The sequence below is a fragment of the Oenanthe melanoleuca genome, chromosome 2 (genome assembly GCF_029582105.1).
Source record: "Oenanthe melanoleuca isolate GR-GAL-2019-014 chromosome 2, OMel1.0, whole genome shotgun sequence".
Lineage (NCBI taxonomy): Eukaryota > Metazoa > Chordata > Aves > Passeriformes > Muscicapidae > Oenanthe > Oenanthe melanoleuca.
In genome coordinates, this window is record NC_079335.1 from 116,101,501 (window position 1) to 116,118,309 (window position 16,809).

The 16,809-nt window shown below is 34.8% G+C and overlaps 1 protein-coding gene across 2 annotated transcripts in view; it reads left to right on the top strand.

The window, feature by feature from the left end:
- The window catches only part of SKAP2 (src kinase associated phosphoprotein 2), a 118,814-nt gene that overhangs the window by 24,038 nt on the left and 77,967 nt on the right, over positions 1–16,809 (top strand). The gene's annotated exons all lie outside the window — the stretch shown is intronic.

Genomic DNA, 16,809 nt, shown 5'->3' on the forward strand with positions numbered 1-16,809 from the left:
GTATAAAATTATGTCTATTGCAGAACAGGGATAAGTCAAGTACATGCATAAGTGATAAACCTTCTAACCACTGATTCAGAATAATGCATTTTTTTTAATGTCCAGAACTCTGTAAAATGTATAACAATAATAATCACACTTTTTTTTTTTTTTTTTTTTTAAATATTGAGCTTATTGCATGTTGGCAGTGTGACCTTCTACTTAAAAATGTAAAACGAGGCCTTTTTGCTCTCTGGTTGAAATGTAATTATCAGTTTAATTGAGTATGGCTTTTAGAAAACCCAAGCTAATTTTCAAAACTACAGATGAATGCAACTTTCTATGTATTTATTTTTGCTTACAAACATAATCTTATCGTTATTTCTAATTATAACTTAATAACATGGTACTGATTGCATAAAGGCTATGTGACAAAATTATATGACTATTTAATAGGAGATATGATTATAGAATTGTTTCAAAACAGTTAATCAAGAGAAAAGTGGTAATGTTCACAACCTAAATAATGAATGGCTGGAGAATGCTGATGCAAGAGTATGTGAAATGCTGTATGAGTTTGTACAGAGGGGTGATTAATTTTTAGCCTGTTTTGGAAGTTACAAGAGTAGGTATAATATCTGCTCAGCAATATCTTGACTAATTCATACCAGTTTAGGCAGAAATATAAAGGGTGCGGTTCTTTTATATTTGACATTATTTTACCTTGCTGATCTTTCTGTATTTTATGATAAATCTTCTTTAATTTCCTAGTGGGAATTTAGCACGAAGAAAATTTGAGAAAAGGTGGTAAATTCTGATCTGTAAATACCTAATTTATTGGAGTAAACAGTGTTCCTCTTTTTCTCTTTGAATGCCTAATGTATCATTCTAAGATCATTTTGATTTTAACATATATAATCCATCATTCCAGTCTAGCCACCTAGCCTGTGTATGAAAATGTATGTTGGGAAAATCTTATAAGAGGTGGACTGATCCCCAGAGGTACCATTTGTTTCAGCCCTAATAGGCATAAATGAGTTTGTTGAAGCTTAATACTGTATTTTAGTTTTTTTAGCAGTCTGTTAATGGTCAATATTTAAATCCTTCTGAAAAAACTGGGTCTGTAAGGTAGACTTTTGATCTTGTATAATTACCAGTTCAGTTCAGCAGGGCTCTATACAAATCTAAAACCTGATTTGTATAAGATCAAGGCTCTCAGCATTAACAGAGGGTCCTATGTGTAGGTAACCAAATTGAGGTAGTTTTTATTTGAGCACATTTCTATTTTTATGTAAAACCTTCTACATATATTTTCTGCTAAAAAGCCCCAAGGCATTTCTCCTTATATACTAGGGTTAGGCTGCAGGGTTTGTATGACTTGTGAAAGTGTTGCAATTTGACTTTGCAGCATTTCTGTCAAAACATAATTTGTGAAGGCACACGCTTGGTAACAGATAAAGAATTAGTGTATCATGTGCACGTTACAGTCATTGTAAAATCCTGGAGTTTTTGTGTGACCTTTGTCTAATGGTGTATTAATTACAAGAGAGATAATCCATTTAACAATAAGTATGGGATAACTAAATTAGCACAGGTCACCTAAAGGCCTTTTGTCAAATCTGATTGTTATGTTGTCCTTTTGACTTTTACCTTATGGTAGGCACTAACAAAGTATCTAAACTTTGATGGATTATAAACTCTAAACATGATATGTATTTTTCATAATGCTAATGTAATTTTCTAGGTACTGAAAAGGTCAAACCCCCACGTCTCTGTATGCATTCTAAGTCTGTCTTTCCTTTTAATATTTCTTTTTCTCTGTTCCTCTGGTTCAAAAGTTCACTCAGTTCCCAAATGGCCACCTAATTTTCCAGTTATTCCCTCAAGCCATATGTGTTTTGGTTTCTTTATGGTTTATTAGGTACTGTAGGAAAGTAGCATAAGTTATATCATCTAATGAAATTCAAGCACACTTCAGTGATGCTTTGACTTGATTGCTGGCAGCAATTAAATCACAATGAAAGAGAATGATGCATGGGCTTACATGTCCAGGCACCCTACAGAAATTGGAAGAGGGATAAAACACAACAAAACCCCCAAATAAAATAACAAACTGAAAAACAAGACGGACCAAACAAAACAGCACAGCCAGGCACTCCGGTCTTAACTTGATTTTTTTTTTTTTTATTGGCTAACTGCCTGATTGATAGCAAAATCATAACTTGCTGTATGCTAACAGGCAGAGTTCACTTGTAGGTTATTGTGAGCTGATAAAGGGTTAGATGGAGTTTTGATTTTCGCATTGGTCCTTGGTGCACCAGATTAATGGAATTTCAATGAGAGACTGGAGTAGTCACAGCTTTGTCAGAAAAACAGATGGAGATTCTATAGCCATGTCTGCTCATTAATACCAGTTGCCTGAAAGGTGTACTACTTCTCTATACAAAAGACTCAACATAATTGATTTTTGAGCGAGGTATTTTTTCACTTATTGATGACTAGGTTTCTTGCAACTTAAATGACAGGTTTTTGTATAGTACATTGTATAACAATGTTATGTCTTGTAATTTCTTATTCCCCTTCTATCTGCGTATTGAAGAATATATATAGTGAGAAATAGATATGTCTTGATTAGTTAAAATCCAAAGCATACCAAAATACTTTAAAACTGAAATGCCAAGATTTTCTTTCAAGTTGGAAACAAACTTACTTTTGGTTGAGAAGTAAATGGGAAAAAAGTTACTATTTTTCATTTAATTTTCAGGTTTCCTAGGTATTTAATACAGGTTCAATGGCAGGCTTAAACTTTCCTGTTTAATAACACTGTAATCTTCTCTTATAAGGATTTTTTTCTTTTTTTTGGTTTATGGTATGGTAACTTGATTTTATGGTAAGAAATGTCACTAGTATTAAAGAACCAAACTCTCTGACTGTAAGTGGACCTCTGAAGAGGACATGCCACTTTGGCTCTGCAGGGAGTGTGTAATTGGATAATTACTGGATCTAAAAGATAACAGTGAATGGTGTGATGAAATAATTTAGATTATCACTATTTCTCTGGAAGGTCTAGAAATATTGCCTTGAGAAGGTAAAGATGAAAGAAGTATTCAAAATGTGTCTGTCTGGGGACTTTTATGCTCTTCAGATTATCATATTTGGTTATATCTTATGAATAAAATATGCTCTTTAGTATAAAAATTTTTAATAAGAATTTCTTATTAAATTTCCCCATAGTTGAAGTGGAGGAAGGTCGGAGCAAGCAAAACTGGGCACTAATGAAAGGGTCGTGTTTTAACTGTTTGTCATCAAAGTGCAGTCTTGAAAATGAGCAAAATTTATTGCTCCTGCCACATGATTTTCTTGCTATAATTTTTGGATGAAGCAACAGGCTTCAGCGTCTTTTTTTTGGTTAGTTGCTTTGGAAAAGTTCTATACAAGTCTTTGCAGGCTGGAGTCAACTATTTCGTATGATCTATAGTATTGACTTAATGTGAGGATCACATTTTGCAGTTTGATTGATCAAGTGAGAATGAAAAATTGTGTGACTGAATTTTGCATGCTGTTTCTTTTCACGTGTTAAGTCTCAAATACAAATACTGATTAAGCTTTTTTTGCCCCTTATTTTTCCTATTTGTTTGGCCTGGTTGTTTGAATACTGTCACTAAAGAAGGCGGGTAGAGTTCAGTGCAAGGTTTTATCTTTGTGTATACACACAAGTGTTTTCCCACTTTCTGCAACTACATTCCTACTGAGTTTATTTTTGAGGCACTATATGAAAGCAAAAACTGTTCCTCACTGAGCCAGTTAAGCACTGCTAGCAGCTTAAGGTATCAAGGGTTGGAGAATAGAAAATGCAACTAGGAATTTCTATCCTTTCTCATTTTGCCCTTCTTATCCCTCCAGTCTTGTCTTGGTATACCACATTTTAGTAGCATAATCATGCATATGGAGAGGATATTTGGTTGTCTTGGGGATGACAGCATTGGAAGTTTACCTGAGTTATTGTAGGAGATTAGTTATTTACTTTCAGTATTGGAGAAAGAGGTACAAACTTAAGTGCATGACAGCCATTCAAAGGAATGAGAAACTTCTTTATTTGTCTTGTTTTTCTCGTAGGTAGATCTAAATGAAGGTAGAAAACCAGCTACTTTATTATTCCCTGTATTTCTTTTAATATTCTAGATTGAATTAAAAATATCATATTGAGGGGAAATAAGATCTAGGTTTACTTGGACAACTGATCTTCAGTGAAAAAAGGTGGCTTCTACTTTATGCTCTTACTAGGCACTGGCAGGAGGGAAGTAGCCCATCATATGGAAAATGGGTAAAGAGTGGACTTTGGCATGCTAACTTTATTTTTGGGGGATGCTAGTTCTTGTCAGAATATTGAAGGAGATTATGATTCTGTGTTTCTGGCTGAGAAGGTAATATGATGATCAGAAATGTTGCTTTCAAAATAATAAAAACTTTTAATTAGCAGCACAGTCTTAGGCAGGAAGATTAAAGTCTAAAATTCCTGATGTGCTGTGCTGAGCTTGTCAGAAGAAGGATGGATGAATCACTTATGGACAGTTTAGCTGTCACTCAGAATGCAATCTTTTACAAGATTATGGAACACAGTGAAAAGTAAAACATACTTAAGAGGAACTTAAAATGTGAAGCTTTTATTATTTAAAATTCAGTTCTTTAAGGATATTGGTACATGTGGGATCAACCATATGAGTGTAAATTCCCAGATGCAAATCTGTTTAACACATGAGAAGAGGGTGCTAACTTTGTTGAAATTTTCAAAAGCTGTAAAGAAGATCAACTCTTTGTGGAATAGGAGAGGCCTTAAGAGTGAAATCAATGTGTCACCCATCATCTGCCTGAGATGTTTCTTAGTGGGCACCTGTCTCATCTTTTCTAAAAATCTCTACTGGTGCAATTGCACTGTCCTTCAGACAGCTTGTCCCAACTGCACTCTGCTTGTTAGGAGAGAATACATATCCTAAACTCTGTCAATCTGTTGAGATTTGACTCTCTATTGTCCATAAAAGGCATGGCAGTAGTATGTATTTTTCCTTTTGTAATGAATGTTTTTGAAGGCTGAATAGAATATTTATAACTTTCCACATGTAGCTGCTTTTGAAACCTTATGAAAAGAATGAACAACTGAACTGCTTGGTTGCTTGCTAGTTTGTTTGTAGGATCCATACCAGCAGCAATGACTTAGATGGAGAAGCAAGAAGTTTAAAAAAAAAGTGTGTATGAAATATGCAAAACGAATCTAATTAAATTTGATTTAAACCATTTGTACAGAACATAAGGGAATAATTTCTGATAGGAAGCAGAAGTTTTAAGTGAAATTTTGGCCCTCATAAAATCAACAATAAAGTTAAAAATGGCATAGTGTAGGTTAACAGTGTGTACAAATTGATGATACGAAAATGTTTGAACTTCTAATTATCATGATGAAAAACTTCCCATCAAACAATAAACCCCTGTGTTCTTTTAACATTTACCTTTCTCCCATGGGAGAAATGACATGGTTTGTTGCTCATTTTATTTCATCTATGTTGCTTCAGTGACTGAACAATAACAAAACAGCCATGTATACTCCACCACTACAGAGGACAATATCAACAATAAAAACTAAATAATGACCTGCTTAACCTATTTCTTTTTCATATTAGATCATAATTTTATTCCAGATGTGTAACAATACTATGGTTAAAAAAAAACCCAGAAATTTAAGTGAATAGATTTTTCTATTTATGTTACATTGCTTGTTGGCCTAATGTTCTTCTAGTTTGGTTCTTACACATCACAAAAAGCTGACGTAAAAAGGAAGAGGAGAGGTTTTCTTTCTGCCTCTTGGATATATAATAAGCTTTTGAAGTAGGTTTTGGAGGCAGTTAATTATAATTTTAGGACCTTCTGGGTGCTTCATCTTGACGGAGTGAATTTCTACCTTCTGATTTCCCTGCAATTCCTCTTTCTTTCTGCCAATCTGTAGTGGCAAGGCAGCTTCCATTCTGCTCCTTGCTCCTTTCCTCCTAGAACCAGAAAGATGCATCAGTCATAGATGATAGCATGGCTTCACACTACTCCAGTGGTGCCTTGAGGAGGGTTCCAGAGAAGTGCAAATCCAACAGATTGATGCTGCTGCTTGACATTCAAGGCAAGAGGCATCTTTTCCTTTCTGAGATCTCCCATGTACAACAGAAAAATGGGTCTGCCTTCAACATATGCTGTGTAGTAGCCACAAACATCTTAGGGAGAAAAAGCTCTACAGAACCATAGTGTTTTCTTTGTTTTAGATTAGATCAGAACTATTTAAAACAATGGTCTGTGTGGTTATTAATTTTTTGTCTCAAGGATGAGGCTTTAGAGGTTCCTGGATATAGGAACCTACTGGGAAAAAAGGTATAACTTTACAATGTAAGCTAAGTTTGTAATTTATTTCTCTGAATTGGTGATTAAGCATTTATGAACATGTTTAATTTATTGCATGCATGAAGTGTGTTTCAATCCTAATGAACAGAAAAAGATTTTTCCCATGTTTTTGTGTATTAATTGATTAGTACTTTGTGTAGAGGTGCAAAGTGAATCTATAGATCTTAAGCAAGAACAAGGCAGGCCTGTTTTCTATCAGGCATTATGCAGCCCAGGCATTAATTTTAGTGAATTTGACTTTGTTTCCTTTTAAATAAAAGCAAGCCTGCAGTGGATTAATATTTTGAATTTTGAGATTAATTTGAGTAAAAAAGTAAAAACTGTGTCATGAAAAGGTTTATTGAATGGTTTTGCAAAAAAACTCTGATGTAGTAGATGAAATCTTTATGATAGCCCCTGAATGGCATTACTGGCCTTCTCAAGAAGATCTTACAGATTATTGTTCGCTGCTCAAAAATTTTCAATAGAAACCATTTGGACATCTGTCACTAGGCAGTATAAGTATGATACTTTCCTCAGTCATTTTTATAGATGTTTAGTGGGATTACATATAACAGTAGGATTTAGGAGTATAGTAACAGACTAACTAACTGCTGAATGCCATATTTTCTCCAATCCAAAATTACTACTACAATTTTTAAACTAATATTAGGCACAGCCTATTCACCACTTACTATTGCTATAATGATGGGTAATATCCCCTGAGTGTCTTGGTCTTGTCTTCTCAATTGCTGGTAGTCAGAAAGAGTTTTGAGCCCTTTTTGGGCAAGGAATTATGAATGAACCTACACTACATAATGAAGGAAGACCTCTTCTGCTCTTAACGAGATTTTCCTGTCCTTCTGAATATTTACTTTGCCTACCTGGACATGCATTCCTTAAGGCAAGGTACATCAGAGCCTGATAATACCTTTTCTGGGTTATCCTGTTCTTCACAAAGAGCAATTTTTGCTCGGTACTCAGCAATCAAATTTTGTATTTCTCTGCATCATAGATTGGTTTAGGATGAAAAGGACCTTAAAGATCATCTGGTTCTAACCCCCATGCCGTGGGCAGGGACATCTTCCATTAGACCAGGTTCTTAAAGCCCCATTCCTGGCCTTGAACACTCCAGGGATGGGACATTCACAGCTTGGACGTGGGTGATGTATAAATACTCACAGTACATATTCAAAGGTGCAGTTAGTTTATGAAGTCCTTCACACGTCTGCACTTGTGCATCACTGCTTTACATTGAAGAGGTCAGGGAAAAGGATTTAGTGTTGAAATAATATGAATGGGAGCAGAAGGATATTTAGATTATGTACATGGCTGTGCAATAAAAATGAAAATGGGGTAGAGGCAAGAGAAGTGAAGGTGGTCTGGGTCTTTTTGGTAGGTAATAGGATGTGTTCTTTTGCAAGGATGGGTACAGGAAATGGGCCTTATTATTACAGTTTCTCGGAAAAGAAGTTAATGCAAGTGTTGTTAAAAAATTAACCTTGCCTGTTTTCACGGGGAGAGTCTAACACATTCTTATAATTCTGTCTATTTTGTGTTTAGTAATTTGAATATTGTGCATATGAAGGTAGTGGGGGAAAAACTTGTTGTTTAGTTTTCTAGAACTGCTTTCCTTCTAGTAGGAGTGGACTGATTTTTCTCTAACAGCTTCTTCAGAAGTTATCTTTAATACTGTATTTTATCAGAAAAATAACTGGTGAGACTACGACAAACTTGTTCGATCAAAGATTTTTGAAATATTTTGGTGAAATGGTAACTTGGTATTTGTATATGTAAAATAACTGCATGTTAAGAGTGGAAAATACACAAAAGAATGTAGTCATATTGAAAAGTGCAGAGATGTTTCTGTCTGTAATCTTTGTAGATAATGTTCGGAATTTCAGGTCAAAAGTAAAACCGCAAAACAAAAACTTTGTTTTTACTTGTTAATGACAATATATCTGCAAATTTCATTTGGAAATATGGACTGTGTAATGCAGCTGACAGAGGTACATTTAAGTACATATTGCTTTTTTTAATGTATGGCACACCTTTTTTTCTGCCTCAGATTGCTGTAATCTTCCAGTGCTCTCGTTCACTCGAGCGATATTTAGAATGTGGTATAAAAATAATGTGAAAATGCCGTAGTGAGCTGGTGATAATTGATTTACTCCATCACACTGAAATACCTCTTGTTTTCCTCTTCCTCCTCCCTTGGGCAATAATCATGGGATCAAGCTGCCAGTCTGTAGATATAATTTTTCCAGCAGTGCCATCTGGCACCTTGGCACTGGAAGTTGTCTTGGCTTCTTTGCTGTTTCCACTGATTTTTGTCAAATGTTCGTCTGTTGATGAGACATCTTTTGCGAGTGGGTGCTGATTTTTTCCTTCCCCCCCAAATAAATGTTGTTTTTTATTGGTATTGTAAGGGACCACTTTTTTTTTTTTTTTTTTTTTTTTTTTTTTTAATGGAATGTAGGACTTAACATTTTGAGGAAGAAATAGGGTTGATGTATAAATTGGCTTCTTTCATCTATATTGAAAATAGTTTCTCAGGATTTTGTATGTTTTGAATAGTCCTAGCTTCATGCCCTCACACAGATTTTTAAACATCTTCAACATTAATGTAGAATTAATTCCTTTTTATTTTTGGAAACTGACTTTTTAAAGATGTTATGAATGAATGGTAAGAATTTGTAGGGTCTTTGTTACAGAAATAATAAGCTTTATGTTTTTGAATAAATAGACAACAAAGCTCTCTTTTTTCTCACAGGACTACAGCTTTATTTTTGCTGTCAACTTTTTTAAAAAAAAAAGGTTTAAAAATGTAAAAATGGTGTTTTAATAGAACAAACACTTCTGAGTTGCTTTATTTCGTTCAAGCCTTAGATGCATTCCACTGCCATACAACATACTATGATGGTGTTTATAAAGTGTTAGAAAGGAATGTTCTGGAAATAGTGTTTTAATAGGGATGGGAAGTAGGAGGAAAATCCTGTTGATCTAAACTATTTTTGTAATTATTATTAATATTCTTACTAGTTTCTCTTCTTAAAAAAAAATTTATTTCCTATACTGGTCAGAGACACTCAGAGCAGAAAAAAGCCTGAGGAGCTGAGGATTCCAACCACATAAGAGGAACAAAATTTCAGATTACACATTTGTATTCTATGTTGTTAAAAAAAAAAAAAAAAAAAAAAGCTTCGAACAGTGTATATGAATATGTATATGTAGTATGAATTTAAAAAAATATCCAAAGCCTGTTCTGTTATTAGGTAGGCAAACTCCTGTTAATCAGGGCAAGGTGAACTAATTTAGATCCTTTATATATTTTAAAATTTATATTTCAACCCACATTTTCAAGTGCTGTGTCTCAGATAAATAAATTATACTCATTCCTGGGTGTAAATATAAATTTTCTTTTATGTTGAAAATATTTGCTTAAAGTTATTCAAGGTAACCTGGGAAATCCTCAAACAGGAACAGTTGTATTTAGTTGGCATATTTGAATATTTTAATATTATTATCCCTAAAAATAGAAAATATTAAGCACTATTTCTTTATCATAGTCTTAATCCTATCCTAGTGTAATGCCTTTGTTAATAAAACACTATTAGACTGGTATTTAAATCAATATTTACATGTTTTCCCAGCACTGGAGAAATTGTCAAATACTGGAAATGATATGATTAAAAATCTTGTGTGGGACAAGGAGGGCCTTGATGGGATTTTTGTAGCAGTTGTTTTGAATTAAATTTCAAGTATCTTCTGGAGTCTCTTTATAGTGAATTTTTAGAGCAAACAGCTACAACAGACCGGGTGTCTGAATGCAGATCTCATCAGTAACTTGACTCAGACACAAAGTGGGTATTTTTAACATAAGAGTTCAGTTGGAAGAATCTATAGAAAGGGCTATAATATCAAAGTAAGGCAAGCATAGCTAAATATGCATGATCTATTGTTAATAGCAAAAGTGTAAATCTTTAGTCTCACAGAATATATTCTCTCATGAAAGATTTTAAGGGCATGGGTATATCATGATTTTCTAAAATAGCATCAAATCTTTTTGTTCGTAAGTAAATGCGAAGATAGAACGTTGCTGCTAATCAATTGTCTGGGATGGCACCTCATTAAGATTTACACGATCATCAAAAATGCCCAGAATTGTTTGTTGGCTATATCCTAACTCAAATATATAAAGGGGATACCACAGCATTTTTCTTTAGAATCGCAGGGAGTTCAGTGACCTTTTGTGGCAAATTATGTAGAAAGAAAATATTTATATTCATTTAAAATAACCTCCATGAAGAAATAGTCTCATTACCCTGTTTGATCAATTCCTTGCAGCCTGAGCTGTAGCATGCTGCTATTGCCATTGGTTGATGGAATACACTGAGAAGTGGCTAATGGTGATGGTGCTCATCAGGACAGGGTTCAGCCAGCGGTCAGCAACAAATAATTCAAGACTGTTTCTAAGTTTGTGGCTGGTGGAATTTGCTTCTTGCCCCAAGCCAGCAGCATTGCTGAGCTGGGCTATTTGATTAGAGGAGAAGCATATTTGCTTCTTAGCAACTGCACATTTGCACAACACACAGACCTATACTGCCTCCAAAGGTTTGCCTTTTGTGATGGTGGAATAATACTTTTCTGTTGATTGACAGACAAAAGAGATCTTTGCAATGCAGAGGAGTTTACAACCAATTTTTTCTTTGTCTTTTTAAACTTATCAGAGGTGCTTTTTAATTTAGCACTGCCTGGTGCAGATTTGTGTATGCAGCAAGACTGGCCATGATTTGAGCTGCATTTAAGCTATTACTGCTATGCATATTTAAAGGACAGATGCACACTTAGGCTTAATCATTGGTGTGTGCAGCTTTTTCCCCAGCAGGTGTACTTAATGGAAATTATTTTCTACTGTATTTTGAAATAATTTTTATATGTATATTGCTGTTTCCTACGCAAGAGTGATATTCCTTTTGCAGAAGATAATGATAAACTGAAAGCTGCTCTGTTCTTAGTGCTTTTTTAAATACGTGAACAGAATTGCAGCAGTGATCGCAATTCTAATACTGCGTGTGGAATTTTGGATGGAACGTTTCCCACAGGAAGTGAGTTTACAGGAGAAAATGTGTCTAGTCAGTAGAAGGCAAAGGTATTTATAACACTGGTAATCCTTGAAAGAAGACAATTTAGAAAAAAGAAAGCCCAAGATTTACAGTCTTAGGAGGCCAGGACAAGAAAAAAGCAAACTTTTTTTTTTTTTTTTTAAATGGTTTTACAGCTCTTTTTCACTCCTGGTCTTCATTTTATTGTGGAAGTTTCTGTACTGCCATAACAATAAATAACAATAAATCGCTGATGTGGTTACCGAAATGTTTCATGGGATAGTAAGTACAGTTAGTGTTAATGTGACTTTCTACAGATATCTGCTTGCTTATTTTCCTAACTAAAACATACCTTTAAACTTTCATAACTCAAAGCAGTGAGTACCTTTCTAAGTGGATTTTATAGTCAATTAAAACTGTATCTTTTAAGGGATAGGGCAATTTAAAGGAGTGAACAATAAAAGGACTGTGGGCTAATGTAAGCATTCTGGAGTTTACTTATTAATAACCATTTCAGTGGCAGTCCAGACCCAAAAGGGGAGAGCAAGAAAACATTCTGATATGCTGAAGCAATAAAAAGCCCAAATGTCCCTCTTTAAATCAACATTAATTAAACCTACAAAACTTTAAAATCCTTTTTCAATTAGGATTTTTTTTTTAGTCAGATCAACATTTTAAAATGAATTGTAATAAAAATGTTAAGGTTTTAAGAAAATTTTGGAGATTATGGAATGAGGCAAACTGAAAGCATTGGGGTGAATTAGTGGCTGTTTTGGGGAACAGGTATTCAAGGTGTGCACACTGTTGAGCAGAAAGCAAAGTCCAGGAATAGGTACAATTGTGGTTTTGGAGGCCCTGGAAGGGCTGGTTGATGACAGACTTCATTCTGTCCCTTGTTAAATTTGATGTGTATATATATATATATATGAGTTTTTAGAAGGGTATTTCAGTGTAGTGGTAGGATTGCACAGTCATTTGTGAGAGGTGTTAGCTTTGACTTAATTTCTGAGATGTTCAGAGTGGTGATAGTGTGGTAAGATGGCTGCTTGTTATGCTGAATTGCCAAAGAGATGCTTCTGCCTGCCTGACTTATTTTCATACCTCAGTACCTGTTAACGTGTTCCCTGTGCTCTACACAGATTTTATATTTCTGTTGTTAATAGATGTACCATAAATTAGTGCTGGGGTTTTCTTTTAGTTGGTTGGTTCTTTTTCTGATAGCAGACAGCCTTTTGCAAAACTAAGGTTTTTGAACGAAGTAGCTGAAAGTAGGAGATGCCACATTATTGCTATCAAAATGCAGCTGTACCCAGGGTAGAATACAGCAGCTCTTACAATGGCTCTATAAACAATACCAGCAATTTAAGGGCAGGATGTGAGGAATATTTTACCTAATTGAAATGACAGGGGGGATTTTGCATAGGTAGAAGCAATTATTCATACTGGAGGTGGGCCAGAACGCTGGGGTTAATCCCCTCATCTTGCTAATTAGGCTTTCAGTTTCATTAAGAGTCATTGAGATACTGAGTGACTGACTTGTGTATGAACATAGCCCTAATACATATAAAGAATATTTTATTTAATTGTTCTGGCTAATTTTTGTTTTTATAGCTCAATAGGAGTAGAAATAAGGAGTGTTTTAAGATACACAGAACACTGAATAGTATGAAGGCTGAAGGCAGCATGGTTATGGCTATTTTTGGGTAGACTAAGGCCATAACTAAGACACTACCACATTTATATTAGCCACATTTTATTACCTTTTTTAAGATGGAGTTTACAAGGGATTCTACCTTTACTAATGTGCATATTGAGAAGAGAATCCAGCTTTTTTGTGCTTCCAGGATGTTTTCAACCCGGGATAAATTCAACTTTGAACAGGTCTAAGGAATCTACAGTTCTTGTTGCCTTTAAGCCTTCATTTAGGAAATATAACCTAATGCATAAGGCATATTTAAATTCCCCTGTCACTCTAATACACTGTCATTGTTTTTTGTTTGGTTTTTTTTTCACCTGCTCCTGTTAATTGCCTTTGTGCTTCAGAAGCAGACATTTTGAGGGAGGTTTGTCTTCCTTTCCAAGGATTGATAATGAGGTGCAGCGATTCATAACATAGTGTTGGTATCAACTAGCTGCTTGTTGTATTTTAGGAAGGGCCTTGAGTGTCTGGACCTTTATTAAACCTCTAGGTTAGTCTTTTTTTTTTCCACTGGATTCTCCTTTCCCAAGTTCTATGATTAAGAATGTCAGGCAGAGAATTTTTTCACCCTATTTGCAATTAGAGATGATTCAGTTCTTCAATTAAAAATAGGTTCTAATGAATAAAATTCCCAAATAGAAACCAAGAAGGTGAAAATATTGTACAAAAAGCAGATCCGTTGAGTCAAAATGTTTAAAAACCTGAAAATCACTGAACAAGCTAAATGGATAAAAATCACCTTAAAACTGGGAAAAAAAAATATTTCATTCAGAACTGGAGTGGTTTAGGTTGTTGCTTGGGCTCCCCTTGCCTTCTAACAAGCAAAACAGAGCAATGCTGTTATAAGGTAACATTATAATAAGGCAAAGTGTGATTACAACATAACTACATATTCTGGTTTCTACAGTTGTGTAAATGTGGCCATAATTTGTCCTTTTGGTTTGATAATTACATTGCTGATCCTTGTGGGATTATTAATGAATTCTTTGTGACTGAGAGTCAATTGTCTAGTTCTGATGGCTTTTTCATGTTGGTTTCTTCATCTGTAAGATTGTTCTAAGTAATACACCAGTGATTTGTAAATATTTTGAATCTAGTTATCCTTATGTGGGGTATTTGCCTTGCATATCCAGAGGTAAATTTGCTTGTCAGTATGTTTTATAGGCTAACATGTGTCCTGTTGAATAAAATAATGCTAATGAAATCAGAACAAATAGAACAGCAATTAGTAATTTTATTTGTTCAGTATACCTCTGATCTTGCACAGAAATGGGCTCTGGTAGATATAAGACACGTAATGGTGTAGATAATTAATGAAAAGTTGATTCAAGAGTCTTCTCCATTAGTACTTGTCTCACTGACTCTTTCTGTATGGTGTTCTCTGGTACCATTTTGACAGGTGTTTTTGAGAATTTGTTGTCAAAGTATGTTATTTTTAGAGGATTTCAAGTGTATGTGGGGAGATCTGAGAATGCATTAGCATGTTATAGATGCAAACACTTTTGTGGGAAACTATAAAAATGAATCTTTACCATGACTAGATTTTTGTTTTGATACAGTTGTGTTGGTAGTCATAGATTGATTGGCTGCTTTTGGGAGTTCAGTTTATGGACAAACTGAAGCAGAATAAAAAAGCCATGAAAACTGGCTAAGTGCCAGTAAATGAGGTAATGTATTTTGCATATGTCACCTTATTTCATTGGATCATGGCAGTTTTAGAATCCTTTGCTGTATGTATGAATTTAAATAATTTCATGCTTCAGAAAACCTAATCAGGATAAGACCAAAAACTGTGAGAAAAAGTTTGGAGACAGATGTGCAAATATACTAGGTTGTACAGAAGGTGTGCAACAGGAAGTGGAATTAAGTCTCTTGTGGCTGTTGAAGTCCATAGAAATCTCTTCTTCCTTTACTAGAAATATAACTGTCAACTAAGAAAACACCCAGGTGGTTAGGGATGCAACAGTATTACTTTGTGCAATGCCACTTTCTTATTATTATTTCCATATTACTATATTCAGGCTTTAATAGTCAGCATTCTTTTGATGTGCTACTTGTTCACCACTTCAGAATACATGTGTTCTTTATGTGGGGAAAGAGTGTCGAAAGTTAAGTCCTTAAACTAAAGATAACTAGAATTTTACAGTTGCTCCTTAGCTTTTTGAGTGACAGTGAAAGTTGAAACAGTGCATATCCAAACTGAAGAAATTTTGATTTGGGTTGGTGTAACCCCCTCAATCCCTCAATTTTCAGTGACTTATTAGTATGTGTTATAAAACAGCATTTTCACCTGACATAATTTTGTATTTAAAAATGAAGAAAGAAGAAGGCAACATTATTAGAATAAAAAATTGGATTTTTTTGAAAATTATAAAATCAGAGTCATCTTACCATTTACCATAAGGATCCTCTTTCATGGTGTTCTCCTCACTTTTCCTCTGTCATTTTTAGGTATTCTGTAGCAGTCACAGGAGAAAGTGTGTCATTTTCTGAAATGCAGGGATCAGTACATATGTGACATCCCAGTCCTACACATGCTGGAACCTTCCCTCCGCCCCTTCTCTCTCCCTCCCTCCTCTGCTTACATTACTCTGGAAAAGTGTGTGGGTGCAGCAGGGGAAAATCAGTGGCACAGCAGGCCTGAAAATGAAATGTTTTTCCCTGTAACTACTTTTTTTTTAAAGACAAGCATAACGAAACCAACAACATTTCACAGCATTTCTAGCAAAGATGTGAATACTGTTTCTCTGTCACAAAGAGGAACAGAGGAGGCAAAGTAGCTGAGACTTGCCCAAGATTGCGAAAGGAGTCTGGTTAAGAGCCAGGACTAGTTCTACGTTTTCCAGCTCCTGCTTACATGGTAAGATCTCTCCGTTATGTCTCACACGTTCCAGCTTTCTGAAGTTTTTGACAATTTGAAATGGATATTAAGGGGACATAAGGTAAACTTTTTTTCCCCCTGTGCTCAGAACCACATCATTTATTAAGAGATGTCATCCTAATGTGTATACAACTTCCATGGCTTTGAGTGTTATTGTAAATGGTAAAAAGACTCTTTGGTTGGGTTTAGACTGATGCTGCCTTCTGAAGTAAAAGAGGTGTTTGTAGTTTTGTATAATGTCTTAGTTTTAATAATATTATTTTAATATGAAAATGTTAGTGTTTCTTTAGCTGTTTAAAAATAGCATATCCTGCTCTGATTTTTCAATATCAGAAAAATCATTTAAGTTTAGCACCCCAACACTACCTCCTCCTCCTCCTCAGGAGATACAGAAGTGCATTAAACTGCTGATACAGACACTAAAACTGTGAGTTTTCCTTTACTGGCTCATTTGAAGGTTTTTTTTCCTTTTCTTTTTTTTTCTTTCTTTTTTTTTTTTTGTAATGAAAAAGGGTGTGGGGCAATTTAAAGGCAGGTATACAGACTATACCAAAAGCAGTACAATGCTTTCTATCTGAAAGATCACAGATACCTTATAGAAACTGGTAGAAAAGTTTATGAAAGTTACTCTTCAACTTGCAAGTGGGTGAAGTGATTTGGCTTCACTTTAAAAACAGCAGCCTAAAAGTGAGCTGCCTGAGTATTATCATTACTCCAAAGCAGCATAA